The following is a 25,158-nucleotide window of genomic DNA, read 5'->3' as shown; positions in this document are numbered from 1 at the left end:
ATTGTACTGGCTTTTTTTTTTGTCTTTTCAATTTTCTGTATGGTTGAAAAAAAACCTCATAATAAAAATTTTTTGGGAAAAAATACTGGAGTGCAGACGGAAACACATAAGGGCAACTGATTTTTGGCAACATTATATAAATGCAGTTCGGCGGAGAAGTGGTACAAGGACAATGGGACCTGCTTCTGCAAATGACAACCTCCCGCTCACCCTAAGACCGTCTGTAAAACCTAAGGCCAAGTGTACCCATGACAACCTCCTGCTCACCCTAAGACCGTCTGTAAAACCTAAGGCCAAGTGTACCCGGGCCTAAATAGAAAAACCTATAATTATCAAGATTCTAGAGGAAAAGTTAGGAGGGAGTTTTTTGAGAACTTTGTTTATGCAGTTATTAGCCATAACATCAAAAGCAGAATCTCTTAAAAATGATATATTTGACTATCGAAAATCAGGTTGTCTCCTCATCCGAAGACATATTGAGAAGACGAAGAGACAATTCTAGATTGGGAGAAAATTTTTAATTTTTTCATGATATAAAAAGAACTTTTATTTATAATATATAAAACTTTTATTCACAATATATGAAAAGCAAAGAACTCTCAATACTCAAAAAAAAAAAAAAAAACTAAACTAAAACAACCACTTCATACACACAGAACTCAAAACAAAAAATCTTACGGCAAATCAGTATGTGTAAAGGTTTTCACAAGTCATGAGGAAAAAGCATATTAAACCTGAAATGATTAATAATGAACGCCTTTTAGAATGGATAAGACATTGATACCTCACAACACTCAGTCAACCAAACAACTGGTTTCACCATGGTTAATGGCTAATGGTTAATCATTATTAATCATGTTAATGGTTAATCATTATTAATCATAGTTAATCCTCTTTTCTAAATGAAGGTCATCTCTAGTGATGGATGCCCTATGCATGTGTTTGCCTGGCTTACTATCTGTGAATTAATTCCTATTTGAAAGTTGGTATATTACTTATATTTAAACCCTTGCCTCCGGGTTATAAGTGTCCTTTGACTTGTTTGCTTCAGTTTATTTTGAATTAACTTTGGTATAATTTGCACACGATAAAATGCATCCCATTTTAGGTACGAAGTTCAGTGGGCTTTGCTACCAAAGTCTACTTGTGGAGTATTTCCCTTACCTTAACAAGTCAGATTATACTCAGTTGCACCAACCTGAGGTCAAGGAAACTCCTGATCTCATTTTTGTAACCATACATCAGTTTTGCCAGTTCCTTCTTTTCATGTAAATGGTATGTACTGTTTGTGTAAGTGTTGTTTTGATCAACAAAATATTTTTAAGAGTTTTCTACTTTGATGCATATAGAAGTAGGTAGTTCATGTTGTTAGGATATGAACATGATTCAACGTTATGCTGTATCAATATAGATCACTTTATCCATTCACATGGTGATGGATATTTGGGCAACTTGCCGATTTTGACTACCGTAGTAATATCCTATTGTGGCTTCAGTTTATATCTTCCCGATAATTAAAGTTGTGAAAACATAATGTTCTTCGTTGTTTGTGCATCTTCGTTCTTACAGTGTCCACATCATCCATCCATTTTTTACTGAGTAGTTTTCCTTCTTGAGTTGTAAGTATTCTTTAAATATTCTTGCTCCAAGATCTTTGCCAGATACATGTATTATAAATATTTTCTTTCAAGCTATTGATTGCTTTTTAATTTTCTGAATGGTATCTTGGGGAGCAAAGGTTTTTAAAGTTACAATGACTAAATCTTTTTTTTTTTCTTTCTTTCTTATGTGGTCTGTGATTTTTGGGTCCTGTGCTATGGGGCTGAATTGTGTCTCGTTTTCTATTCTTTGACTTTATCATTTTATATCCTTACATCTACAGTGTGTTTATTTTAAGCAGCAATGAACTGTGTTTTACTTTTTTTTTTTTAAATCCAGTCTAACAGTCTGTGACTTTTATTCAGAATGTGCAGGTGAATGATAATTAATTCCTTAAGTTACAAATTTAAATTATACTTACTATGGTTCTGTTTAAGTCTGACATCTTGCTGGCTGTTTTCTGTGTGTCTTACTGTTCTTATTCCTGCTTCCTTTTGGATTAATTGTTTCTATTTAGTATTTATTTTACTTCTTACTAGCTATACCATTATTTTTTAGAAATTGCTATAGATTTTACAATATGCACCTCTAGTTTATTACATTTTACTTTCAGATATTACTCTTATGTACATATAATGTCAGTAGTTTACAGTGATCTATCTGTATAAGTGCAAGCTTGGGACTGCAAACCAGTGTGAACTTTCCTTGTATTCCTTAACTTTCCCGGACTAATACGGACATATTTGGGACATGACAATGCTGAAGGTATTCATTATTACAGGGATTACGTCTGAGAACTAGTGCCACACCTAGCTACCTCTATTCTGCAGAAAAGCACAGCAGTGTAGTCCTTGTGTTTCTACAACCTGGAGAGAATTTACCTGTCTAGCATGATTTTTTAAAATCATTTTGTATTCCAGTAATTTTTTTTTTTTTTTTGTTAAATTAACTGGATATCTACTGTGTTACTTATTGTGAAAAACAGTGTCCCATAGGAATAGGGTTAGGGTGCTCTGGAGAGCACAGGAGAGGAGGAAGAGCTGAAGGAATTTAACTGAATAAACTGTATTTGGGCTTATGCCAGTAGAGGTTCATATGCTCCAAAGTTAGTGGCCCTGGAGTTCTGTGAAGACGTGCTCGCATAGTTGTCATTCATTTCCTCCCCTAAACTCGAGACTTCCGTTAGTTGCTTTCTTACTGTTTCAATCTCCTAATATCCCAGAGAGTAGTCATGGCATGAATTATCTATGCGATATTCTCAATCTAGCCACCACACCATATTCCCAACATTGAACACCTAGCCCCAGTTTTTAAGAATAAGCTGACAATCATCATTACCCAGCCCAGATCATGGAATGAAAAGTTTGTGTTGTCTTAGGATAGAAAGTATAAAATACTTTGCAAGTTAATCTTTGTGTAGGGTTTTGTAATGACCTGGTCCCTATGCCCTGGAGGAGATACCTCTTTGGACTTGCCCTTTGTGCTACACTCTTTGGTTCCAGTGAATATTCAACATGGAGAATTTACTCCCATATTTTATTGCTATACATACATATATATAATTCCTTTTCTCAAAACCTATTATACTAAAACCTATTATGCTAAATCAGCATTCTGTTTAGAATTAGAGAAAACATCTTTAGATATTGTAGAAGAAAAAGAAGTAAAGGTGTTGCTAATGGGGTGTGTGTGTGTGTGTGTGTGTGTGTGTGTGTATAAGAGAGAAAGAGCAAAAAGATACAAAAATAAGATAAAATTAAGGGTCGAAGGGGGTAAAGAAAGGAGGAATGACAAAATTAATAAGAAAGGATATAAAGATGATCTCATTCATGCTTATTTCCTATGGTGATCCTGGTCTGCGAGAGAACGGGGACGGACGAAGAGCTCACCGTCACTGACTTCCTGACTCAGCAGTCTCTGGGTGTACCTTTCCTAATCAGTCTAGATCCTGCTCTTAAGCTCTCACACCGATTTTTGTCTGCCACCCACTACACCATTATGGAACAAATTGCCCCCAAAATGCAGTGGCTTGACACCTTACAAGGACTTATCTTACTCTTTACCTTTGATAGGAATCCAGGCAATATGCAGCAAACAAAGTGTCACGCAAGGCTTTTGTCTCATCTGGAGGTTCAATAAAACGGTCAGATCTGCTCCCAGACTCAAGCCCATGGTGCGCTGAGTCCTGCTCTCCAACTAGCAGGGTTCAGTTCAGCATGGGTTGCTGGCCAGCAGCTCTGCTTGAGTTCCTTACCATGTCAGTTTCTCCACAGGGCAGTTCACAACATGGCAGGCACTTTCCATCAGAGCAAACAAGTGAGAATGAAGAGAAATGGGCTAGATGGGAATCAGTCTTTTGGTCGCCTAATTTTGCAAAACATGCCTCATCACATTTACCTTATTCTATTTATTAGAATCAAAATACCATGTTCAGCCTACTTTCAAGGAGAAGGTATTACGCGAGGGCACAACACTGGGATGTGGGCCACATTAGTGGTGGCCAGCTACACATAGCAATAAATCATTTCCTAGTTAAACGAGCTCAAGTGGTTTCTGTTGTATACAAATGAGCCATAACCAAAGCACTCCCAAAGCATCATGGGGCTATATTCTGCATGCTCTGTGATACAGAAAAGCCAGCTCCAGAATTCTCTTCGTTCACAATTTCATGAGAAGAGAGGCATGAGGGGACCTCTACCACCCTATCCATGACCTGAATTAGACCAGCCAGAATGGCCTTTGACAAACAGCTCTCTGCCCCTTCTTTTCCTCCTCCTCAAAGTGGGAACAAGAATGTACATCTCACAGGGCTGTTGTAATGCATTCGCCTTCTTTGTGTTTGTCATGCTTAATGAAGTGTGGGTCTGTGTATTTCAGACCCCTGATATTCTGCTCTCTGACATGATTCTGAAAACTTCTCTTTAGAAACAGATTCTTACTCATTCTTTCCCTTGTGTCCATCTGGGATGAGAGGTGCTGAATTCTGGCCTTTATGGTCTTCACATCTTTGTGTCACAGTTGTAGATATGTAATGCTACATAGCTCCGAGTCTCGGTGGATGTAATAAAGGTGACTGATCAGTTGACCATGAAATGGGGAGACCATCTTGGGTGATCTGGTGGGTTCAATGTCATCACATGAGTCCTCGAAAGCAGAGAACTCTCTCCAGCGTGGAAGCATAAGAGATATAGCAGAAGAAGTCAGAAAGATTCCAAGTTTCAGAAGGTTTTGAAATACTCTTGCCAATTCCAGATGGAGGGCCACACCTGAGGACCAGAGAGAGGTCATGGGGAGCTAGGAATACTTCCCAACCAACAGCCAGGAAGGACACACAACCTCAGTCCTACAACAAAAGGAACTGCATTCAGCCAACAACCTGAATGACCTTGGCGGTAGATTACTTCCCAGATCTTGCAGGAAAAAAACACAGCTCTCCTGAGAGCCTGGTTTTAGGCCAGTAAAACTTGTGTTAGAAACTTAACCTATAGAACTGTGAGATAAATTTGTGTTGTTTAAAGCCACTGTGTTTGTGGTGATTTGTCATGGCAGCAGTAGGCTGCTAATATTGCTAATATGCGAGACTTCGTTATTCTAACCTATACCTGTGTCTCCTACTCTCTCTGGGAGTTCCCACCTCCTCACTTCTCTGCTGCATTCTAGAGAGCTTGCTTGCATGTATCTCACAGTTCCCCAATCCATGATCCACTGTGTAGGTGTTTAGCCTGTCCTTTGAGTTTTTATTGCAATGACTAGAGTTTCTATTTCCGGAAAACCCTTTTTAATAAAATGTATCTTTTTAAAAGTGATTGCTTCACCATGTTTATGGATCTCGCTCTTCATAGACTGATTTCAGCGATACCTACGTTGGTCATGTGTAGTTTTTATCTGATTATCCCAACACCTGGGAATCCTTTGACTCTAAATTCCTGGTTTCTTGTTTCGGCTAACTTCCATTAGGGGTTGTTTCCTTGTGTTGTTTCCCACCCCACCCCCTTGTTCTCTGACTCAATATTCTCGGGCAAGAAGTTTATTTTTCTGGGGGCGCCTGGGTGGCTCAGTCGTTAAGCGTCTGCCTTCGGCTCAGGTCATGATCCCAGGGTCCTGGGATCGAGCCCGGCATCGGGCTCCCTGCTCGGCAAGAAGCCTGCTTCTTGCCTCTCTTCTTGCCCTCTCCCACTCCCCCTGCTTGTGTTCCCTCTCTGGTGGTCATTCTCTCTCTCCATGTGTGAAATAAATAAATAAAATCTTAAAAAAAAGGAAGAAGTTTATTTTTCTGGAAGCCTCAGCTTCCCCATCAGCAAAGCTGCGTGCAAATGACATTTTCCCAGTGTTACCTGGCAAGTAAGAACAGAACCAATCATCAGCCCTATATCTTCCCCCAGTACTATTTAGATATCCATACCCTACAGGTTCTAGGAGTCCTACTACCTGTGTGAGAGCTTCCTGTCTGCTCCAGACCACATTTAATGCCCCCATTCTCTGAGATCTTACTCTCGTCCTGTGTTCTCCCGTACTGCCCCACTACAGTTTCTTGCGCTTATGCCTGTCACCCCCCACAAGTTATTTTGAGCTCCTTAAGGGTGGGGACTGAGCCCTATGCTACCTGCTGATGTTTTCCATGTTTCCTACCGTAGTGCTAGGCTGGGAGCAAGCCACATATCACACAAGGGGCCCCTTGTGCTGGGCAAGTCTCTGAACCACTGATACTTAGTACTCTTCTTCATAAAACAGAGGTAGATTTGTCTAACAGAGAGAGGCACTTTAAAAAGAAAATGAAATAAGAGATATGAAGAATTGGTAAGTACTTGATGAATAAATAGCTTCCTTCAAGACTATTGCCAGTCTCCTAGCAATCTCTTTCATTCGTGGCCAGGCAATGATTTTATACATATTATACTGAAAGAAACATAGATAACAGAAATGATACAGATGAGGTAATCATACAGATAAGGCAACTAAGCCTTCGACGGGTTAACTAACTCATTCAGCATTACACAACTATAAAGGGTACTTGAATCAAGGATGCTGTGACTCCAAATCTGGGAAGAGGGGAAGGATTCTAGAAAAGGAAAAGTCTTATTTTTGATTAGTGTTCCCACTAAGACATATTCACTAGACCTGCTCTAGAAGGTCAACACCAAAGAATAGAGAGAGGAATGACTGATGAAACGCTGGGTCTCTCCAAGGGTATGGACAGTACAAGTAGGTCTAGGGACCGTCTGCCTGCCATATCACATCCGTTCCCTGCACCCACGCAAATCTGATCACAAATTGGAGCTCAGCAGCAAATCAAATCTCAGAAATCGGACATGGACCTAGATCTAAATTTTCAGGTCATTACCTGTCGTTTAAAACACTGCTTATTGTTTACGCCATCATTCATTTATTGTACGATCATGATATCTGAATCCAAATTATACTCCGAATCCACATCTCTATCTAAACAGTGGTGGGTAATTCCAGTATCAGCCATTTACAGGAGCCCCATCCTTTCCTTCAGTCTTAGCAGATTTACACGTGCTTGCGTGGTCCCCAGAAAAATGAGGAAACAAAAATTCTTTCCATTCAAACATTCTCATCATGGACATTTTTACTTTTAAAGCCAGGCATGGACTTTCATAGCTAGTAGCGCTCTACTAGGCTTCCCAAAACCTGAGAACCACGCCTGACTTTGGCCATCCTGGTGCCTCCGGTTTTGCTTCCTATAAGTATGGTTTGACCACTGTCTGTGCTAAGGACACCAGGTATGCTGCCAAGCAGTGGTGTGCTGTCCCGGCTGGATGGGGCAAGCTCACACAACTCTGACTCTTCTCCCAGTTCCATGAGAGAGAAACTCTGTTATTATGAAGATGTTATTCTTCTAAGTTTTCCACAGTGACATTCCGTGTGGGTGTGTGTGTGTGCGCGCACACGCGCGCGCTCACACGTGCACCTTGTCTTTCTCTTTCTCTGGATCCCAGTGTCTTCCTGGACATTTCTAAATTCTGCTTTGTCACAGATATTCCCTATGACAAGAGGACACAGAACCTCCTACACACAGAGCCTCCGACAAGTTTAGTTAAGGAAGTGGGAAGGGAAAGAAAAAAATACTTTAAGAAAACCATAGATTAGGGGTGCCTGGGTGGCTCAGTCGGTTAAGCGGCTGCCTTCGGCTCAGGTCATGATCCCAGGGTCCTGGGATCAAGCCCCACGTCGGGCTCCCTGCTCGGCAGAGAGCCTGCTTCTCCCTCTCCCTCTGCCTGCCACTCTGCCTGTTTGTGCTGTCTCTCTATCTGTCGAATAAATAAATAAATAAAATCTTTAAAAAAAAAAAAAAGAAAGAAAACCATAGATTAAACGTCCCCAATTTTCTACTACACATTTGCTGAGACGGAGGATCCTATTCCCAAAGCAAATGCCATTCTTTGCCAAGAGCACAAAAAACAAATAGGTGACCCATGGGTCAGATATGAAACACAAATAAGCTTTGTTTCATCTGCATAGTGTTTTAAAACAAGAGCAAGCCAGTTGGATTTTTTTAATAACAGATGAAATGCCCACAAATTAAGATAAACAGGATCGTCATTCTCCCGGGCAAAATCAGTTGGGTCTAAGGAGTCTGGGCTCTTCAGACAGGACAAGCCTCCTCCTTAGGTGGGCACAGACCTCCGCTCGCCAACCCGCCTCACTCAGGTGATCATACACCTTAGCTCACAGGCACTTGAACTGTGGCCCCTGGCTCAGAAACGGGGAGTTGGCGGCTGCTCATTTCACTTTTCCAGGAGAAGAAGAGCTGGAGAGGTATGGTGGGGACAGCTGCATGAGGGTGTGGGTGCGTGTACTTAATGCCACCGAGCTGAGCTGAACACCTAGAGATGGCGAAGATGGTAAATTTTATGATCACTGTATTTTACAATTAAAAAAAAAAGAGAAGTCTTAGTACTCGATTTGGGTGACAAAAATTCCAGACCCTTTGGTTGACTGTCTAGTTAAACCTCAGTGACGTGAAGATCCTTTAGCGCATATATGTAACTCTGTGTGTGCCTTCTCATTTGTTCTATGTTCTCACCTCCCCAGGCAATGGTGAAGCAAATGTTTTAGGGGAACAATGTCTGCTACAATGTAAAGTTCAGTGACCTGAAGACATCTTGGGAAGTGAGAATAATTTAAAACTTCCTAGGACATCATAATTATTAACACAGATATGGAGGTGTCATCATTATTTCTCAATCTGTGCTCATGGCCCTCCTAAAAAAGTAGGCCCACCTTGCTTGCCATTTCAACCTTACACCCACGGCGAGTGTGAGGTGTCATGGCTGGTGAGTGTTTTCCAGCTTGGGAATGGGTCGCCGTCCTCATCAGGCTCGGTGAAGATTTATATAGGTGACACTGGGGAGGAGGGGGAGGGGGAGGAAGGGAAGGAGCTCAGAGAACCTTTTGCTACATTTTTGAGGTAAACAGTAAAGGGCAAGAAGAAGCTCCAGGGGAATCCTGCTATTATTTTCTTAGTCCTACTTGCATTTGCAGCAGTGAATCACCTGCCGATGAGAATGGGCACAGGAGTATCGGCAGCTTGTGTTCACAAAGGAAACAGCCTGTCAGACCCTCCAGAATCCAATAGCCTGGGGTGTGTGGGAGCTGAGTGACCTCTGACTTTCAAGAGGCTAACAGAAAAATCAGGACATGCAGTCTCCCCGCTCACTCAGTGAGCATATGCGGGAGATGCAAAGATCAGAAGGAATTATGGGCAGAGGATGCCTCCACATCTTGCCTGCAAGATTCAAAGATAGCAGATCATTCTTCAAGACTACTGGCCCCCATGGAGATGAAAGTTGGGTTAAAAAAGGGTTAGAAGGACCGCTTCCCTGTTGGTGAAATGGGAGGGAAACTGAGCTGTGTTCAGTATTTGAAGTCTCTTTGTGCCTCTGACAGACAAGATCCTGGGGTGGGGCGCAGAGCACCATAAATGCTCTGCTGGCCTGGATGACCTCGTAGCGGATGGACTGACTCGCCAGGAAGAGGTGGACAGAGTGAGAGATGAAGATGCCAGAGTCATGGATAGGGTCTAAGACCTGAGTGACCCTGTGATGGGAGCAGCATGCCGTCCCTGCCAGAAACTCCCTGCACACGTGTGAAGACCTGACCTCACGGAGACAACAGGGCTGCACTCAGGTAAGGTCCAGTGGCCCAAGCTGAGGCCCAAGAAGTCGCTGGCTCTTAGGCCTGGGATCTATCATCTTCATTCGCCGTGTCAGCTGAGAACAGGGTTCCTGTCATCTCAGCCTCGGACCCCATTCTTGTATGTGTGGCCCTAGTGTGTGTTCTCTTGTCTCTATACTTCTGTGTCCCTTGGGCCTCTTCTCTCCGCTCCCAGTGCCGATGACAGTTCAGCGAGGTAGCAGCTCATTGACTGTGGTTCATTCCAACAGTCCAGACGTATTCATCCTGAATCCTCTGATGCAATGTGGGACACCACTCTTCCTGCAGCTCTAGGGACTCTTGCATTTACTGGAAGAGAAGACATGTACTATTTTCTACGCACCTGCCCCGAATGTAACACATCTCCCCATCCGTGTACTCTTCAGAATATGCAGTGATGCTGGCGTTGTCAAAGAACAAATCGAGTATGTACACAAAATTAAGTGTGCATAAACTGATTACATGTGCGTCACATCACACATGGATTCTGTTCTCTAATCAACTCCTGCTTTTTATTTTGTGTAATACTGCCCGCTGGCTAAGTCCCAGCCTGTGGGTGGTTCTTGGAGGCCTGGCACCTTCACCCCCAGGCCTCCTAAGGGCCCAGGTCCAGGTTCTGGTGTCTGAGCTGGCCCTCCAAGAGCGAAGGTGGGTGAGCTGGTGGGCTTTCTGCACTTTCCGAAGCCACTTTGGAGAAAGAAGATGTAGGTGTAGGAGGAAAACAATCTGCTTCTGCAAAGCTGATGGATATCTCCATGGTCATCTATTTTTAATAAATCTCTCACTCTGTTAAGATGCTTGCTTCTCATCCTCTCCTCCCCAACCCAACTCTATCAGTAACAGCGAAGGCCCTGGATGATTGCCTTCTCATTGAGAAAACTGAGCCCCCTTCTCTTGGCTTCCTCTTTGGTTCCCTTGTAATCCAGTACACATGCAAACAGTCCACTTGGTTGCTTTTAGCTCATGGGTTCTGCTTTAATGGGCAAGCAAGTCCTCAGTCAGCCTTTAAGAGCATCACCTCTTGGAAATGCACTCACCCATTTGCTAGTTTGTCAGAGCCAGGTCTACGATAATTACCCAAGGTAATGAACAGACTTTCCTCGCTGGGAGAGGACGAGACAAAACCCACGGACAGATACTCCACTGCCAGGAAAAAAGGTTCCTCAAAAAATGTTCATGAAAGTACTGATAATAAATATAGTCTCTCAGGACAAAATGTGCAGGTTGGGACAGGCTGTAGCTGTTGCTGCCTGAGGGATCAGCACAGGGTGGTGGCATCTGCAGAGCAGGGAAATGGCCACTAATTCCAAGGATGCTCTATTTTCCTTGTGCATCTAGTAATAAATAATGAAGTACTGTCTTCCAGAAACCTTGGGAGGGTTTCTATGTTGTCATCTCATGCCAAGAACTAAAATTTCCAGCAAAGATTGTAGCAAAGGGTGGAAGACCAGGAACCAAGACCAAACATTTATTGGATTTTCCAGGTTTGTGCACTTTCGATGAGTTTCTTATGAAGCTAAACTAAAACATAATGTGGTTCTTTTCCTTCTTGAGTTTGTTGGTCATAAGGGCTAGGAAACAATTATTCTGGGTGGACACCACCTACAGCAGGTGAAAATTTTCAGTGCTTCCCTCCCCCGAGGAGGTATGTCCGCTGACTGACGGAAAGTGTGTATTTGTGAGACACCAGAGGGAGGGGTCGGGGCTTCATTTTCCTGTGTAATCAGATAGCTTCTTGGAAGAAAGACGCTTTGGTAAAGGAATCACACTTTGAGGATGCTTTGGCAGTGTGCTCACGGATCAAGAACACAGGTGTGAGGGCAAGACAGGTTTGCCCTAAGCAATAAGATCTAAGAAAAACAATTCAAAACAATTCCTTTTGCTCTCAAGTGGACGGCCACCCACAAGCCCCTCTTGCACAGTATTTTAGAGCCACCACTGTTGAAGCCGGAACATTCTGTGGGAAATACACATTAGACGCCTACTGAAAACATAACAACAGCTTCCATCTGGTGGCCTTTAACACAACTAACAGGTCCCTCTGCATAGCCTTGTGACCAGCCAGGCCCCCGTGGGCGGCATTAACCCTTATGCTGAATCCTCCGTTGGCTTTTCTCTCATTTCCTATCTCCATGCTTCGCCCTGCTTGGTCTCCTCTTATCACAACGGCCTTCTCCTCAGCCCACCCCCCTTCTGAGCTGCGCAGGTGCACTGGGGACCCTATCTTCTTGCTGCATTTATCTTGCTAGAAAGCGATAGGCAACTTGAAGGTGAATATTTAATCCGGTATTTTACTGCTGGACAATGGGGAGTTTGTTATATGTTTTCAAAACCTATTGTGCTAAATTAGCATTCTTTTCAGAGAAAGCAGAATATAGCCTTGACTATTTGTGGGAAAGTGAGGCAGTGGGTTTTGAATGAGAGTACAGGTGTGCGTGCACGTGTGCGCGCACGCGTTTGCGGGGGCGGCAGGGGAGAGACAGCAGAGAGACAATGATGGGGAAGAAAGGAGACTACTGCAGAGAAAGAAAATAGGATGATTACACCAACATTTTCTTCATCCTTTTCAGCGAGTAACAAGCACTGAAAACAATCTGCTCTGTGAAAAAACATGTATGGGTGAAGAAGTCACTAGAATACTGGGGATTACTTCTTCAGGGGACCCAGAGGGCACCATTAACAATTCCCATGGGAGGAAAACTTTTTTGCTTTCTTCCCTTCGAGCTCAAGGGTGGAAGACCTCTAAAAATAGTTTTCTAGACAGTTTTTACCAGCTTAAGTCACCAGTACCCAGACTTCAACAAATCCCCAAATGGAAAGGGCAGGAGGCCGTACAATATGCAGACCTTAGTGAGGACATTTCAGTAGCTGAAATGAGTGTCTTAGGTTTTACAGCGATTTTTGCATGTGTTTTATGTGATCCTCTCTGTACTATCTCGCCTTCCACGGAACTTGTCCGCAGAAACAAAGCCTGTGTCTCCCTGCCACGGGCAGTTTATCTATCATTTAATGACCTCTGCAAGGGGTGGTAGAAGAATCAAAGGAAAATGTAGAGATCCCCCAGACAAACACAAAATAAAACTCAAGCAACAAAAAGCTTGCAGTCTGACTAGGTGGACAAGACAAAGACCTCAGGGATTATTCAGCAGCGTGGTTTGCCAAAAGTTAGTGAACAGGAGTGGGGAGTATGTCTGATAAGATGTTATCAGTAACACAGTTTCAGGCTTTAAAAGCCAAGGCAAGAACATTGTGCAGAGATGCACCGGCTGTTACAGATGAATTCGTCTCGTGCTCTGTTTAGAGCAGACTTTGGATGCTAACCTAATCTGGATATGTACTCAAACTGACCTTTGTTATTAGATGTGTGACTACATATGCCATTAATCTTGGTGACAAATTTTCACCTGTACGGAGTATTAATACTACCAAAGAGGATATATGCAGGAAATGAAGCTCAGCCGTTCCACACAGTAAGTGCTCAGCAAAGATGAGGATGAGGGGAGCATGACAACTGGGGCGGGGACCCCAACTGTCTCAACCGAGACGCTCCTGAAAGCATAGACGGAGTCTGGGCTTTGCATGCACACAGCCTATTTGGAAGGGGTTCCCAGGAAGCAGTACTGGGAAAGGGAGATGCAAGGGAAAAAAATCACCCAAACAAGTCTTATTAATGAATTCATTCCTCTTCTGAGCAACCAGTTTTCAGTCTCCCTGGGAGAGCCTCTTGAATCGTGTAGAATCCACCTTAGCAGAAGGTGGGGAATTGGGAGGCAGTTACCAAGTGACCACTGGCCTCCATGGGGTTAAGTCTGCCTTCAGCAGGGAGCCCAGACCTGCACCCAAATTTCTGGGTGGGTGTGCTCACAGCTGAGCAGCCCTCAGCTCTCTGGGGACCATCTCCAGACAGTGAAGTGGAAAGAACTGGAGGCATGGTGGCTTGATGTGGGACACTGGCCACGTGCCGGGCTCTGCACCTCAGGGGCACTCAGGCCACGTGGGCTCTGGGGCCGTGCATTTGATGGTGATTTTCTCAGATTCACAGTCCAAATCAGCTCCACATACCACACTGCTTGTGAGGAGTATGTTGTATTATGGATGCCTTAAATTTCTTTTCTTTCTTACTCAACAAAACATCCATGTCACCCTCCCTCTACCCTTGAAATGGATGTAATTATTCAATCTTTTGAACTCCTTGTGGAAATACACTGTTTCTCTCTCAGGAGAACTTTTCTCAGGATACTTCTATATTCTACTAGTATTATAGATACTTGAAGAGTTATATTAAGGTTATAATTAACATTACTGGACACCTGCTGTTCAATAGATGATATTGATTTTCATGCATTAAATTTAATCCAACAACTTCTCCAAGGGTGGTAGTTTCCATGAAGGGAAATTGAGACTTGAGTTGGATAATTACCCTGCAATCATGGCACCGTGTAAAGTGTTGAGATTGTTAAGAATGGCTTGGTCCAAAGTCTGGCCTGTAATCTCCCCAGCAGAGGCCATAAATGTAAACAACCCACAGGCTTTGCAAGAGACATTAACTGCATTAATCGGGTTATGTGGGTACAGGCAAACCAGGAGAGCATATGAATCTGGGAATGTACAATATGGACTCAGTTCCAGGTAATTACTGTGCTGTGGAAATTCAGGCAACAGAAGCCCGTGATCCAAAATTGTATTTAAAATCTCACAATTTTTAACTTCTGATAAATAATCAACACCAAAAGAAATCAAATCTGTGAAGGTCAAAAAAACACATCAATGCTCACGATGGGAGTCTGAGGGTCACTCATGTTTGCCTTCTGTTCTAACCCGCATGCGGCTCTGTAAAGGTTTTGTTTACACTATACGGTAGTCTACTAAGTATGCAATAGCAAACAAAGAAACAAAAAACAAAACACAACAATAACAAAAAAGCAATGTACATTGCCTTAATTACAAAATACTTTATTGCTCAAAATGCTCATCATTATCTGAGCTTTAGCCAGTCACGGTCTTATTGCTGGTGGAGGGTCTTGTGTCTCTCTTGATGGCTGCTGACTGATCGGGGTGTTTGGTGTGGTTGTGGCAATTTCTTAAAGTAAGAGTGAAGTCGGCCTCATCAAGGGACTCTTCCTGTCAGGAACGAGTTCTCTGTAGCATAGGAAGTCCTTTGTTGTCACTTCAGCAATCTTCACAGCACCTTCACCAGTAGATTCCATTCAATGAAACCACTGTCTTTGCACATCCACGAGAAGCAACTCCCCATCCGTTCAAGTTTGATCACAAGATCAGAGCAGATCAGCAGATCTTCAGGCTCCACTTCCGATTCTAGTTCTCTTGCTGTTTCCACCCCATCTGCAGGGACTTCCTCCACTGAAGTCTTGAACCCCTCAAAGTCATCTCTGAGGGCTGGAATCAAGTTCTTCCAAACTCTTGTTAATGTTGATGTTCTCACTTCAACCCATGAATCACATATGTTCTTAATGGCATATAGAAGAGTGATCCCTTCCCAGAGGTTTTCAAGGTACTCCGCCCAGATCCATCAGAGGAACCACACTATCTATGGCAGCTACAGCCTTACAAAATGTATTTCTTACATGCTAAGACCTGAAAGTTGAAATGACTCCTTGATCCATGGACTGCAGAAAGGATATTGTGCTAGCAGGCATGAAAACAACATTAATTTTGTTGTACATCTCCATCAGAGCTCTTGAGTGACCAGGGGCATTGTTAATGACCAGTAATACCTTGAAAGAAATCTTTTTATTCTGAGCAGAAGGTCTCAACGATGGGCTTAAAATGTTCAGTAAACCATGCTGTAAACAGACAAGCTGTCATCCAGGCTTTCTTGTTCCATTTCTAGAGCACAGGCAGAGTAGGTTTGGCATAGTTCTTTTTTTTTTTAAGATTTTGTTTCTTTGAGTGACAGAGAGACAGAGACAGAGAGAGAGAGAGAGAGAGAGAGAGAGAGCGCGCAAGCAGAGGGAGGGGCAGAGGGAGGGGCAGAGGGAGAAGCAGACTTCCCGCTGAGCAGGGAGCCCAGCCTGGGGCTCGATCCCAGGGATCACGACCTGAGTCAAAGTCAGCAGCGTAACTGACTGACTCACCCAGGAGCCCCACTGTTTCTCTTTCTTATCACTTGTATGTTCACTGGAGTAGCACTTTTAATTTTTATCAAGACTTTTCTTTTGTGTTCTGTCAAAGAACAAAAGTTCAGCTGAATGAATCTGAATATTGAACTGGCTTTATTAGGAGATCCACGAACGGTGCCGCATCCCAGCTAGCAAGTGGAGGGGAGTGGCAAGAAGTCGTGCAAAGTGGAAGGTGTTTGAAGGTGGGAGGACAGGCAAAAGAAGTTATTAGCAAAAGAAAAGAAAGGATTGTTCTAGGTTAGGTCTGCTTCCCTCAGGGAGAGGGGGAGAGAGTCTTATTAGGTGGATTACCTTCCTTTGGCACATGGAGAGGGACCATGAGACAGATTACCTCACTGATGCTGATCAGAATATTCCTGACTGACAGGTTAACAGTACATTTCTGGGGGCGGCTGGAAATGCAATCAAGTTAGGTATTAAACCCATTTGGTGACTTGTCCTAAGTGATTGATTCCATTGTAGGCTGGTGGTTTTCTTTGTAACAATTTCCCCTCTTTTGGTCAGACTCTCAGTTTACCTGAGAGAGGTGATAAAAATTTAAGGCATTAGACCCACTTTCAGCTCGAGCTTTGAAATTGCTGAAATGTTTGTTGTTCCTTCTGTGTGGCATCCATAGGTCATCCCATTTTTGCTTAATCTCTGTGATATTCACAGGGTCACAGAAGTCAGTCATTCTCATTGCTTCTCCTCCAATGTTCCAGTCTTAGGGAGATCATGTGCTTGGTAGTTAGTGGCCATGAACATGCATTAAGAGCTTTTGAGAGGGGCGCCTGGGTGGCTCAGTTGATTGAGCGACTGCCTTCGGCTCGGGTCATGATCCTGGAGTCCTGGGATCGAGTCCTGCATAGGGCTACCTGCTTGCTGGGGAGTCTGCTTCTCCCTCTGACCCTCCCCCCTCTCATGCTCTCTCTCTCTCAAATAAATAAATAAAATCTTAAAAAAAAAAAAGAGCTTTTGAGAGGATACAATGCACCAGGAAGAGCTTTATGATAACTGTAAGCAAGGTATTTCCCAATGTTTGCAGTATACTTCAGAGCCGTTGTCCCTAGGATCCAAACCAATTAAAGAAAGAACCCATTGAAAGAGTCATTCTTTTAAGCCAAGTGACTTGCTCAGTAATCTTACATAAGTGAATTTCAACTTCCCCATCAGGGTCAATCTGAGTATAGAACATAGTGTTGGTTAAGCACAGACACCTCCTTCCTTATTTAAAGGATATCCTATTTTCAAGAAGTTTGGCGAGAGAGACTAAGGATTTTTAATGGGCAACTACTGCTTTAGCAGTGGATTCTGAAATTGCAGGAATTTAGAAGTTCTTGATCATAGCCCATTTACATCTATCGCTAGGCAGGGAAGTAGGGACCTGCCGAAGGAGTGAATCCTGAATCATGAAAGCCTCTTTGGTAGGCCTTCTCTAACTCAGACAATGCAAAGTCAGGGGAGTTGACCAATAAGATGTCTTACTTTGCCTCTGAAAAACAGGCAGTACACTTAGATTGTCTCCCAGCCTCAAATCTAAATTCCAGGTGCCACCTCCTTAGCAGTGCCCTGAGAGATACAGATGAGGGTGTTATCTTTCTAGGCCAGGGCCAGAGGAACAGAGATGAAAAGGAAAAGGGTTTCATGATTAGTTAAAATATGAAGTCTTGGGCAGAAGCAGTCTACCTGGATGTCAGCTACTTGCCTTCCTCCTAGATTTGCTTCCGACATCTTCAGCATCCTGTGGTTTTTAACAGCGTTAGTCGTCAGGAGCACTTGGTAAGGTCCCTTCTTATGGGGTTCGAGAGCTGTCTCCCTCTCATGACATTTCCAGAATACCCAGTTCACCAGGCTCTAGACTGGGACGAATAGGGTCCTTTGAATTGGGACCTGGGAAAACTTCTTGAACCTGTTGATGATAGGCTTGAGTGTAAGGCGTTGGAGACTTACAGGAGCTGGTCATCCTAGCAGGAGACAACAGGGATCAGCAGAAATTTGTATACCATTAGACACCAGTCTGCAGGTGCCCATGTCATGTGGAGTATGTTTTTTCCCAACGGCAAACTGTGGACACACAGCAAGACCAGAAGCAATGCCTTAGACCAAGGAAGTCCAGCAGTTTTGGCAAGTTTAGAAATTTTAAGTTGGAGGATCCTATCAGTTCTCTCAACCTTGTCTGATGATTGACATGATCGTATCGTGGTAATTTTAAGAAGCTGGCAGGGTTTTCATTACATTCATACTATTTGCCCAGTGAAGTGGGTGTTCCGATCAATGGAGATCATGGAGAACAAACCCCAAGTGGGAAACACATTTTCTAACAGTTTCTCAGCCACGTAAGCACATCAGCCTCACAGCAGGGGAAAGCTTCAGTCCATCCAGAAAACACACACGCATTAAGAACATATTGATAACTCATACTGAGTGGTAGCCAGATGAAGCCTAGCTGCAGGTGTTCAAAGGGTCCAGAGGGAAACGGTCTGAAGCCTCCGGGAGCAAAAGTAGTTTTTCCAAAATGATAGACCTAACAGGTCAGGCATCGCTGGTTGTCAGTTTTTGCAATTTTATAGAAGTCTCCTCACCAATTCATAATTTCAGTCATTTTAAATGCACTAAGCATTTAAGGTGAAGGATTGCAACCCCCGCCCCACCCCCCCCAATTTGCCAGAACGCCAGGGAGAATCAACTGGCCATCCTGGGTTTCCCAGAGCCCTGTCTGTTTAATTTACAGGCATTGTCTGTCCATCTTAATTTCTCTGCTGCAGGAGCAGACTGTTGCCATGTCACACGAACATCAGGATGGCAAAAATCTGGCTCCAAGGGGTCGCTTTTTGCAGAAGCAGCATGGACTTCATGCCCCTGAGCCACAATCTTTATAAACTCTACATGGAAGTCAGCAGGGGCATCCCTTAATACTCTGGTTCAGTCCTTTCCCTGTGAGCCTCAGTTCTGATGACAGCAATTCAGAAGGTAAGGGGATAATTACAAATGATAACGTTATACCAGGACATATCAGATTTCTAGGTATTTCACAGATTTTCTAGAACACTTACAGACCTGTACAAATACAACATAAAGAGGACCTAGTATCATTTCTTACTTGTCAGTACTTCCCATGTATTTTAACATTATCTAATAAGCCTGGTTAATTGAACAAATCCTTTGAAATGTCCCAAGGATACTCTGGAAAAAAATCCCAAAGTATTTCCAGGCCCAAAAGACTTCATTTACAATTCGATTTTGATTAGTTTGTCAAAAATACCAACAAGCAAAAAAAACAAAAAACAAACAAAAAAACCCAACAACACTTGGTCAAATAGGACCACAGGTCACTGAAACAACAAACTGTCTACTTAGCCACTGACAGTTAAAGATTCTGCAAACACAGAAAGTTAAAAGCTGAAAAAGCAAACAAAAAAATAAAACCTTAGCTTTTCTTAACAGAGTTCAGCTTTCTTAAGGAATCAAAGACCTCATAAAGTCACGTAAAATTATCTTGACAATACCCAGAAATTTTGCTCTCCAGGCATATTACTTAAAAGGAAAACCAACAAAAAAACCTTTTACAATCTCTTATCAAACAAAAGCTGACCAATAGTCCAAGAAAACTTTGTCCTCTTAGAAAGAAAACTAAGTTCTAATTTTGCACCAACCTACTTCTGATATTAAAATTCATTTATAATTTCATTTTAATCTTAGCCTGCTTGACCACACATTAAAGTTCCTTTTCAAAGACTCCTGTCCCACCAACTGTCTACAGCTTTCACTTCTGCAATCAGATTTTGTCCTATGCTTTTCCTCTTTAGTGTAGTAACTGCTATTTCATTATTTTATCTTATTTGGAAATGATCTAAATACTCAATCAATTTCCGTCTTGGGATTTAACCTAGCTAGGCTCTAAAGTTTCAAGTTACCTCCAAAACCCATTCAGGTAATTATAATACATAATTTAATTTGTTTAACTGCACTGTGTTCATTGTCGATAACTCTAAAGACAGGACTATAAACCAACAAACTGAAACTAACTTTAATTTACTGAAGATTATCCCAGGATACGTGAACTTGGAAAACATTTGGGTTAGTTTCTGTGACATTTCTTAGAGTTTTCATGAATAGTGATTTACATAGTGCCTGTTTGTTTAAGACTATGAAAGAGAGACCTTTTACAAATTGTTGGCAATACCATCTGGAGGTAAACACACATCTGCAACACATTTATAGGAACACATGAACATACAGATAAAAACCGAGACCTCATAGCTTCGGTTTTTAAAACCACTGCCATGAACAAAACTCACTCATTATAAAAGTTGGATCCAAATTTGTTTTTCCGGTAGATGGGAAAAGGTACAATTACCTGCCTAGATGGTTAAAGCTTTTTCTACCAGTATTTGTGGAGAAGACACAGGATCTGCATTTGTCCTTGACAAGTCCAGTTCCAAAAGACCTTTCCCCTTTTGTTTTTTTGATAAGAATTACTGCCTTCAAATCTGCATTTTAAAGAGATAGCCTTGATAAGAGTCTCCGAGACCAGATAGATCATTTACATTTCATTTTTTTTTTTTTTTTTGGAAGGGCCAATTGCAGCAACCTTTAATTTCATTTTTTCCAATTAATTTACATTTCAAAGGCAGAGGAGAAAAACACAAGCCCCTCCTAGAAGGAGGTTTGTTCCAGTAAAGGCCAGAGTTTTTACAATGCTTGGGAGTCTTGTGAGATTAAACAGGGAGGTTTTGGAATTGGTAAAAAAAAAAATATATTGGTAGGCTTTGAATTGTTCCTGGAGCCACACCTCTGGTCCTGCAAGGACAGGAGATGCAAAATCGTCTTAAGGCCTTTTGTTACAGGTACCTTTGCCCTCTTGAGTTTTTCATTAGCCTTTAGCAATAAATCTTTCAACGAAACTATTTTGGAATTTTGAAACCTTTTGGAGCCTGCTACATGGCAATTAAAGTAAGTATCCCATTCTGTTTTTTTGTTTGCTTTCAAGGGCATTTCTTAAATGATCTTATTTAATGAGAATGTCCCTGACAACTGGCCATTGTAATTCCAGGTCATCTTTGGTAAAATTTTTCCATCTTGCTAGATATCGGCAACTTTCGGGACTATGGTTCTTACACATAAAATAAGCAGGTGTGCTGGAAGGATATAAAACTTCGTCCATCTTCTCACTAGGCCTTTGGGTTCCTCAGAGCCAAACTAATACCTAAATAGAGATGAAGGTGAAGCCCCAGGTTGTTGACTTGTCCTAAATGACCCCCACAGGGCTAGGGACCTGGGGGGTGCTTTACAGTGTACCTCACTGCACGGAAATGTTCTTGATTGGCAGGTAACCTAGTGCCTGTCCAAGCCGTCCCGTGACCAACTTATCCTATCACGGATCCTTGGAGATGGTGAGTGCTCTAATAGCCTCTAAATGCTGACCTGTGCCCATCAGTGTCTGTGGCTTTATTTTTGGCTCCCGAGATTCCCTTTAGCGGCAAGTGGCCTTTATTTAAAGCAATCCCAGAGGCCCTGCACTGGCCCCAGTTGAGCTGAAATCAAACCCAGTTTGGTCCCGGACCCAGGCGAGTTCTTGGCTGTGACCCTGTCCAGTCCTCCGGTGACCATGAGCAATTCTCAATGTGGACCAACTCAGCAGGCTTCAGGGAAATGGGGAGCGCAGACTAGGCCTGGAGACAGGACTAAGCCAGGACACCCCAGTTCAAGGAGACTGCCAAATACAACTGTAGAAGGGGCTCTAACATGGAGCTGTGGGCTGAACCAAGGGCGAAGGGCCGGCACTCTGCTAGAGCCTCCTGTTACTCTCGAGGGCTCTGTGAACCCTGGGCTGCAAGGCTAATTAGATCTAGAGCTCCAACGCAAAAAGACCAGAGCTCAGACCAACAGGAACTCACCAACGGGCCTTGGAAATGGCAAAAAAGACAGTGAACTCAAACCTGTTTGCAGGGCACCATGTCTGTGTTTCTCTTTGTCCCCAAGTGCTGACAGAGGTTTGCTTCGGGTCCCAACGCTGCCACCAAATCTGCTAAAGAACAAAAGTTCAACTGCATGACTCTGAAGGTTTAATTACTTTTGTTAATCAATTTAGGAGGCAGACAGTATCCCATCGGGCAAATGGAGGGGAGCTCTGAGGAAGTGTACAAAATGGAAGGTTTTTATAGGAAGGAGGATGGGCCAAGAAAGTCATGAGCAAAAGAAAAAGAAAGGATTGCTCAAGGCAAGGTCACCTTCCCTTAGTGGGTAAGGGCAGGAGGCCTTATTACGTGGATGAGACCTCAGCTTCCTTTGGTGGGGGATTAAGAGGGCTCATGTGACAGATCACATCACTGAAGCAGAAAATCCTCGGCTGACCATTTAAGACAACATTTCTGGGGAAGTCTGAAACTGCAATTAGGTTAGGGGTGAAGCCCCAGGTTGTTGACTTGTCCTAAATGACACCATGTTGGGCCTGTGTTTTTCTTTTTAACAGTTCACAACTGGGCTAACTGTGTGGTCAAGAGGCCTAGCTGTCGGCCTATCTTGGCGTTTGACATGCCTTCCTCTCTGAGCTTAATTATCTCTAGCTTTCGGTTGAAAAGTGAGAGAAGTGTCACTCTTCCTGTCACTTGAGCTGTCAGAGGTCACTGAGGTTAGGCATCGGACTGATTTCAATACTGCTGTGTCTCAGAGAGTAGGGTGGCTGGGGGAGAAGGAGAGAGTTGGGGCAGAGCTGGGTGCTGGAGCAGTCAAAACACACACAGCACTGACTGATTAAGTTTGTGGTCTTCCAGGAGCACACTTTGGGCATCCCAAAACAATTAGAATAGCAACATCAAAAATCCCTCACTACGGATCGCCCTAACAAATACAGTAATAATGAAAAATTTGAGATATTGTGAGAATTACCAAAATATTGTGAGACCCAAAGTGAGCAAATGCTGTGAGGAAAATGGCACCTGCAGACTTGCTTGATGCAGGATCGCCACAAACCCTCAGTTTGTAAAAAAAAAAACAAAAACAACAAAACACAGTATCTGCGAAGTGCAACCAGACAAGGTGTGTCTGAAGTATCCCAGGGCCTAGTTTTTGTTAAGCACTCGATGCAAAATAGCTACTTGGGAGGCATGTCATTATGACTCTTCTACTCCAGAATCCACATTGGCTCCCCATTGCCTGACACATCAGTTTCCATTTTAAATTCCTCACTAAGGCTGCCTGTTTGTAAATCATCACAATCTAGGCCTAATCTACCCCTCAAAATGCACTTCCCCCGATCCCAAACAAACACCCTTTGATTCAAGCAATTTTGTTTTTCCCTCCTTCCTAGGATTCTGGCCTCAGCATTTTGTTTATATTATTCTCCTCATTGGGTTGTTCTGGTTGCACATGTCTACTTTTTGTAGATGGTAGATGATGATAGAGAGATACATAAGATAGATGATAGATAGATTACTGATAGATAAGAGACTTTAGAGTAAAGCAATCCAATGACACCATGTACTCATGGACTCTACTATTGAGAGAGACTTGTCCACTCTGGGCCTTAGTGTTTTGATCTCTAAAACTGAGCTCCTACTACTAATTCTCCAGCGTTTCTGAGTGGGGGAAAGAACCTATTTCAGTACCTAGAACACAGAAATGTCTCCACTTAGTCATCTTCGCTCTCCTCCGTCACCGATCCCCAACCCTTACCCTCTGCAGCTGCGGGCTCTGTGGGCATCCCTAATTGCTCCAGGTCATTTATAATTGACTCTCTCCTGACAGCTCACAGCACTTTTATCTATGCTCTCATTTATTGTCATTCTGGTCCTTCTCAATGCTTACACTTTATCTCCTCAAATTATCTTCCATTTCCCAGCAGCAAGTGCGGAGACGGGTCCTCCCACTGCCCAGAGCAGGAGGCTGAGTGCCGCACACCTGAGCAGGGCCTGAAAGGAGGGGGGACCCGTCTTCTCACTCAAGCTCCACAGCTTGTGCTTGCAGAGTCTCCGAACCAGCTGCTCACCTGGGTCTTCTCATTCATTAAATGGAATCCATCCTTATGGAACCTGTCTACTGTACACAGTTGCTGAGGCCATGAGATACAAAAAAAAAAAGAAAGAAAGCATTTTACAAAGAAGTGTATTTTGACATGACCTTCCTTCCGGGATATAGATCAGGACTGCTGATAGATGGGAAGCACTGGGGCCTGATCTGTATTCATGCCATTCCATCCTGGAAAGTAAGAATGATTGCGAGCCCTCCCTCTCCATATAGGTAAGGAAACAGAAGCTTAGAGATGGTGAGTAACTTTCCAAGATCTACAGCTAAGGAATGCAAGTTAATCCCAGGGCTGTTGGGCCTCAAAGTCTGTGACGATAGGATGAGGAAAAGGGGAGGTTTTAGGTGAAGGAAAAAAAAAATTTGTATTTGGTGAGTGCTCTCACTAAGATGCATTAATCGTCATGTCTAAACGGCTCTAAAAATATAAAGAAGAACGCGTGACAGATAAACTAAGAGTGGAAGTGGCTTTCTAAATGTTCTAAATGCCCTCTGTGCATGAGCTTCCCACAAGTGCTAATATCAGAAACGGTAGTGTTGCTGAGACAGGCTACCCCAGAGACAGGCTACCCCAGGCCATTGTGACATGAGGATTGCTGAATCGTTATGTTCCTTTTAAACACTGCTTACAATCCGACTGCAACACTAATTTATTTTAACATGACTGTTTCCATGTAAGGCTATTAGCTAGGTACGTATCTTAGTTGATACACTAATCATCTCTATAAATTATCTCCACTCTGTCTACAACCCCCATCTACCTGTGGGCGTCCCTGTTTCAGTCACTAATGAAAACTCTCCCTCTTACCACTTTTGACCACTTTGTGGTTGGCTTGAGTGCATCCAGAAGAAAAGGGAAGAAACTCCATTCCAATGCAGGCAATCCTTATAACCGCTGATTTTAGTGGTTAAAATTCAGTGCTGTCATGGCATAATTTACAAGAAATAGAATGCATCCCTCTTAATGGTGCACTGTGATTATTGATGAATGTGTGTTCTACTATAATGTTATCCCATTCGGGGCGCAGAATGGGATTTCCATCCCCGCCCCGCCGAAGGTGACCTCCTGCCCATGACGCTCAGTTCCCCTTGCCTCGCCCTCAGGCAGTTAGTGATGGGATTTCCAACAGGGGACGTTAGGTTTTCCTGCTCTAGAACTTTATATAACTGGACTCATAAAGTATTCATTCTACTGTGAGCGGCCTTTGCTATGGAGTGGCTCTCGCTCGCGACCCACACC

At 43.1% G+C, this 25,158-nt stretch overlaps 1 long non-coding RNA gene across 1 annotated transcript in view; it reads right to left on the bottom strand.

Moving 5' to 3' along the window:
* LOC113913482 overlaps positions 1–25,158 on the bottom strand; it is an 87,371-nt gene that overhangs the window by 49,251 nt on the left and 12,962 nt on the right. Inside the window, exon 2 of the long non-coding RNA XR_003517231.2 lies at positions 21,836–21,921. This is a non-coding gene — a long non-coding RNA (uncharacterized LOC113913482). The remainder of the gene's footprint in view (positions 1–21,835; positions 21,922–25,158) is intronic.

This window comes from Zalophus californianus, chromosome 11 (genome assembly GCF_009762305.2).
Source record: "Zalophus californianus isolate mZalCal1 chromosome 11, mZalCal1.pri.v2, whole genome shotgun sequence".
In the NCBI taxonomy this organism is placed as follows: Eukaryota; Metazoa; Chordata; class Mammalia; order Carnivora; family Otariidae; genus Zalophus; species Zalophus californianus.
This window is presented reverse-complemented; position numbering and strand designations above follow the sequence as displayed.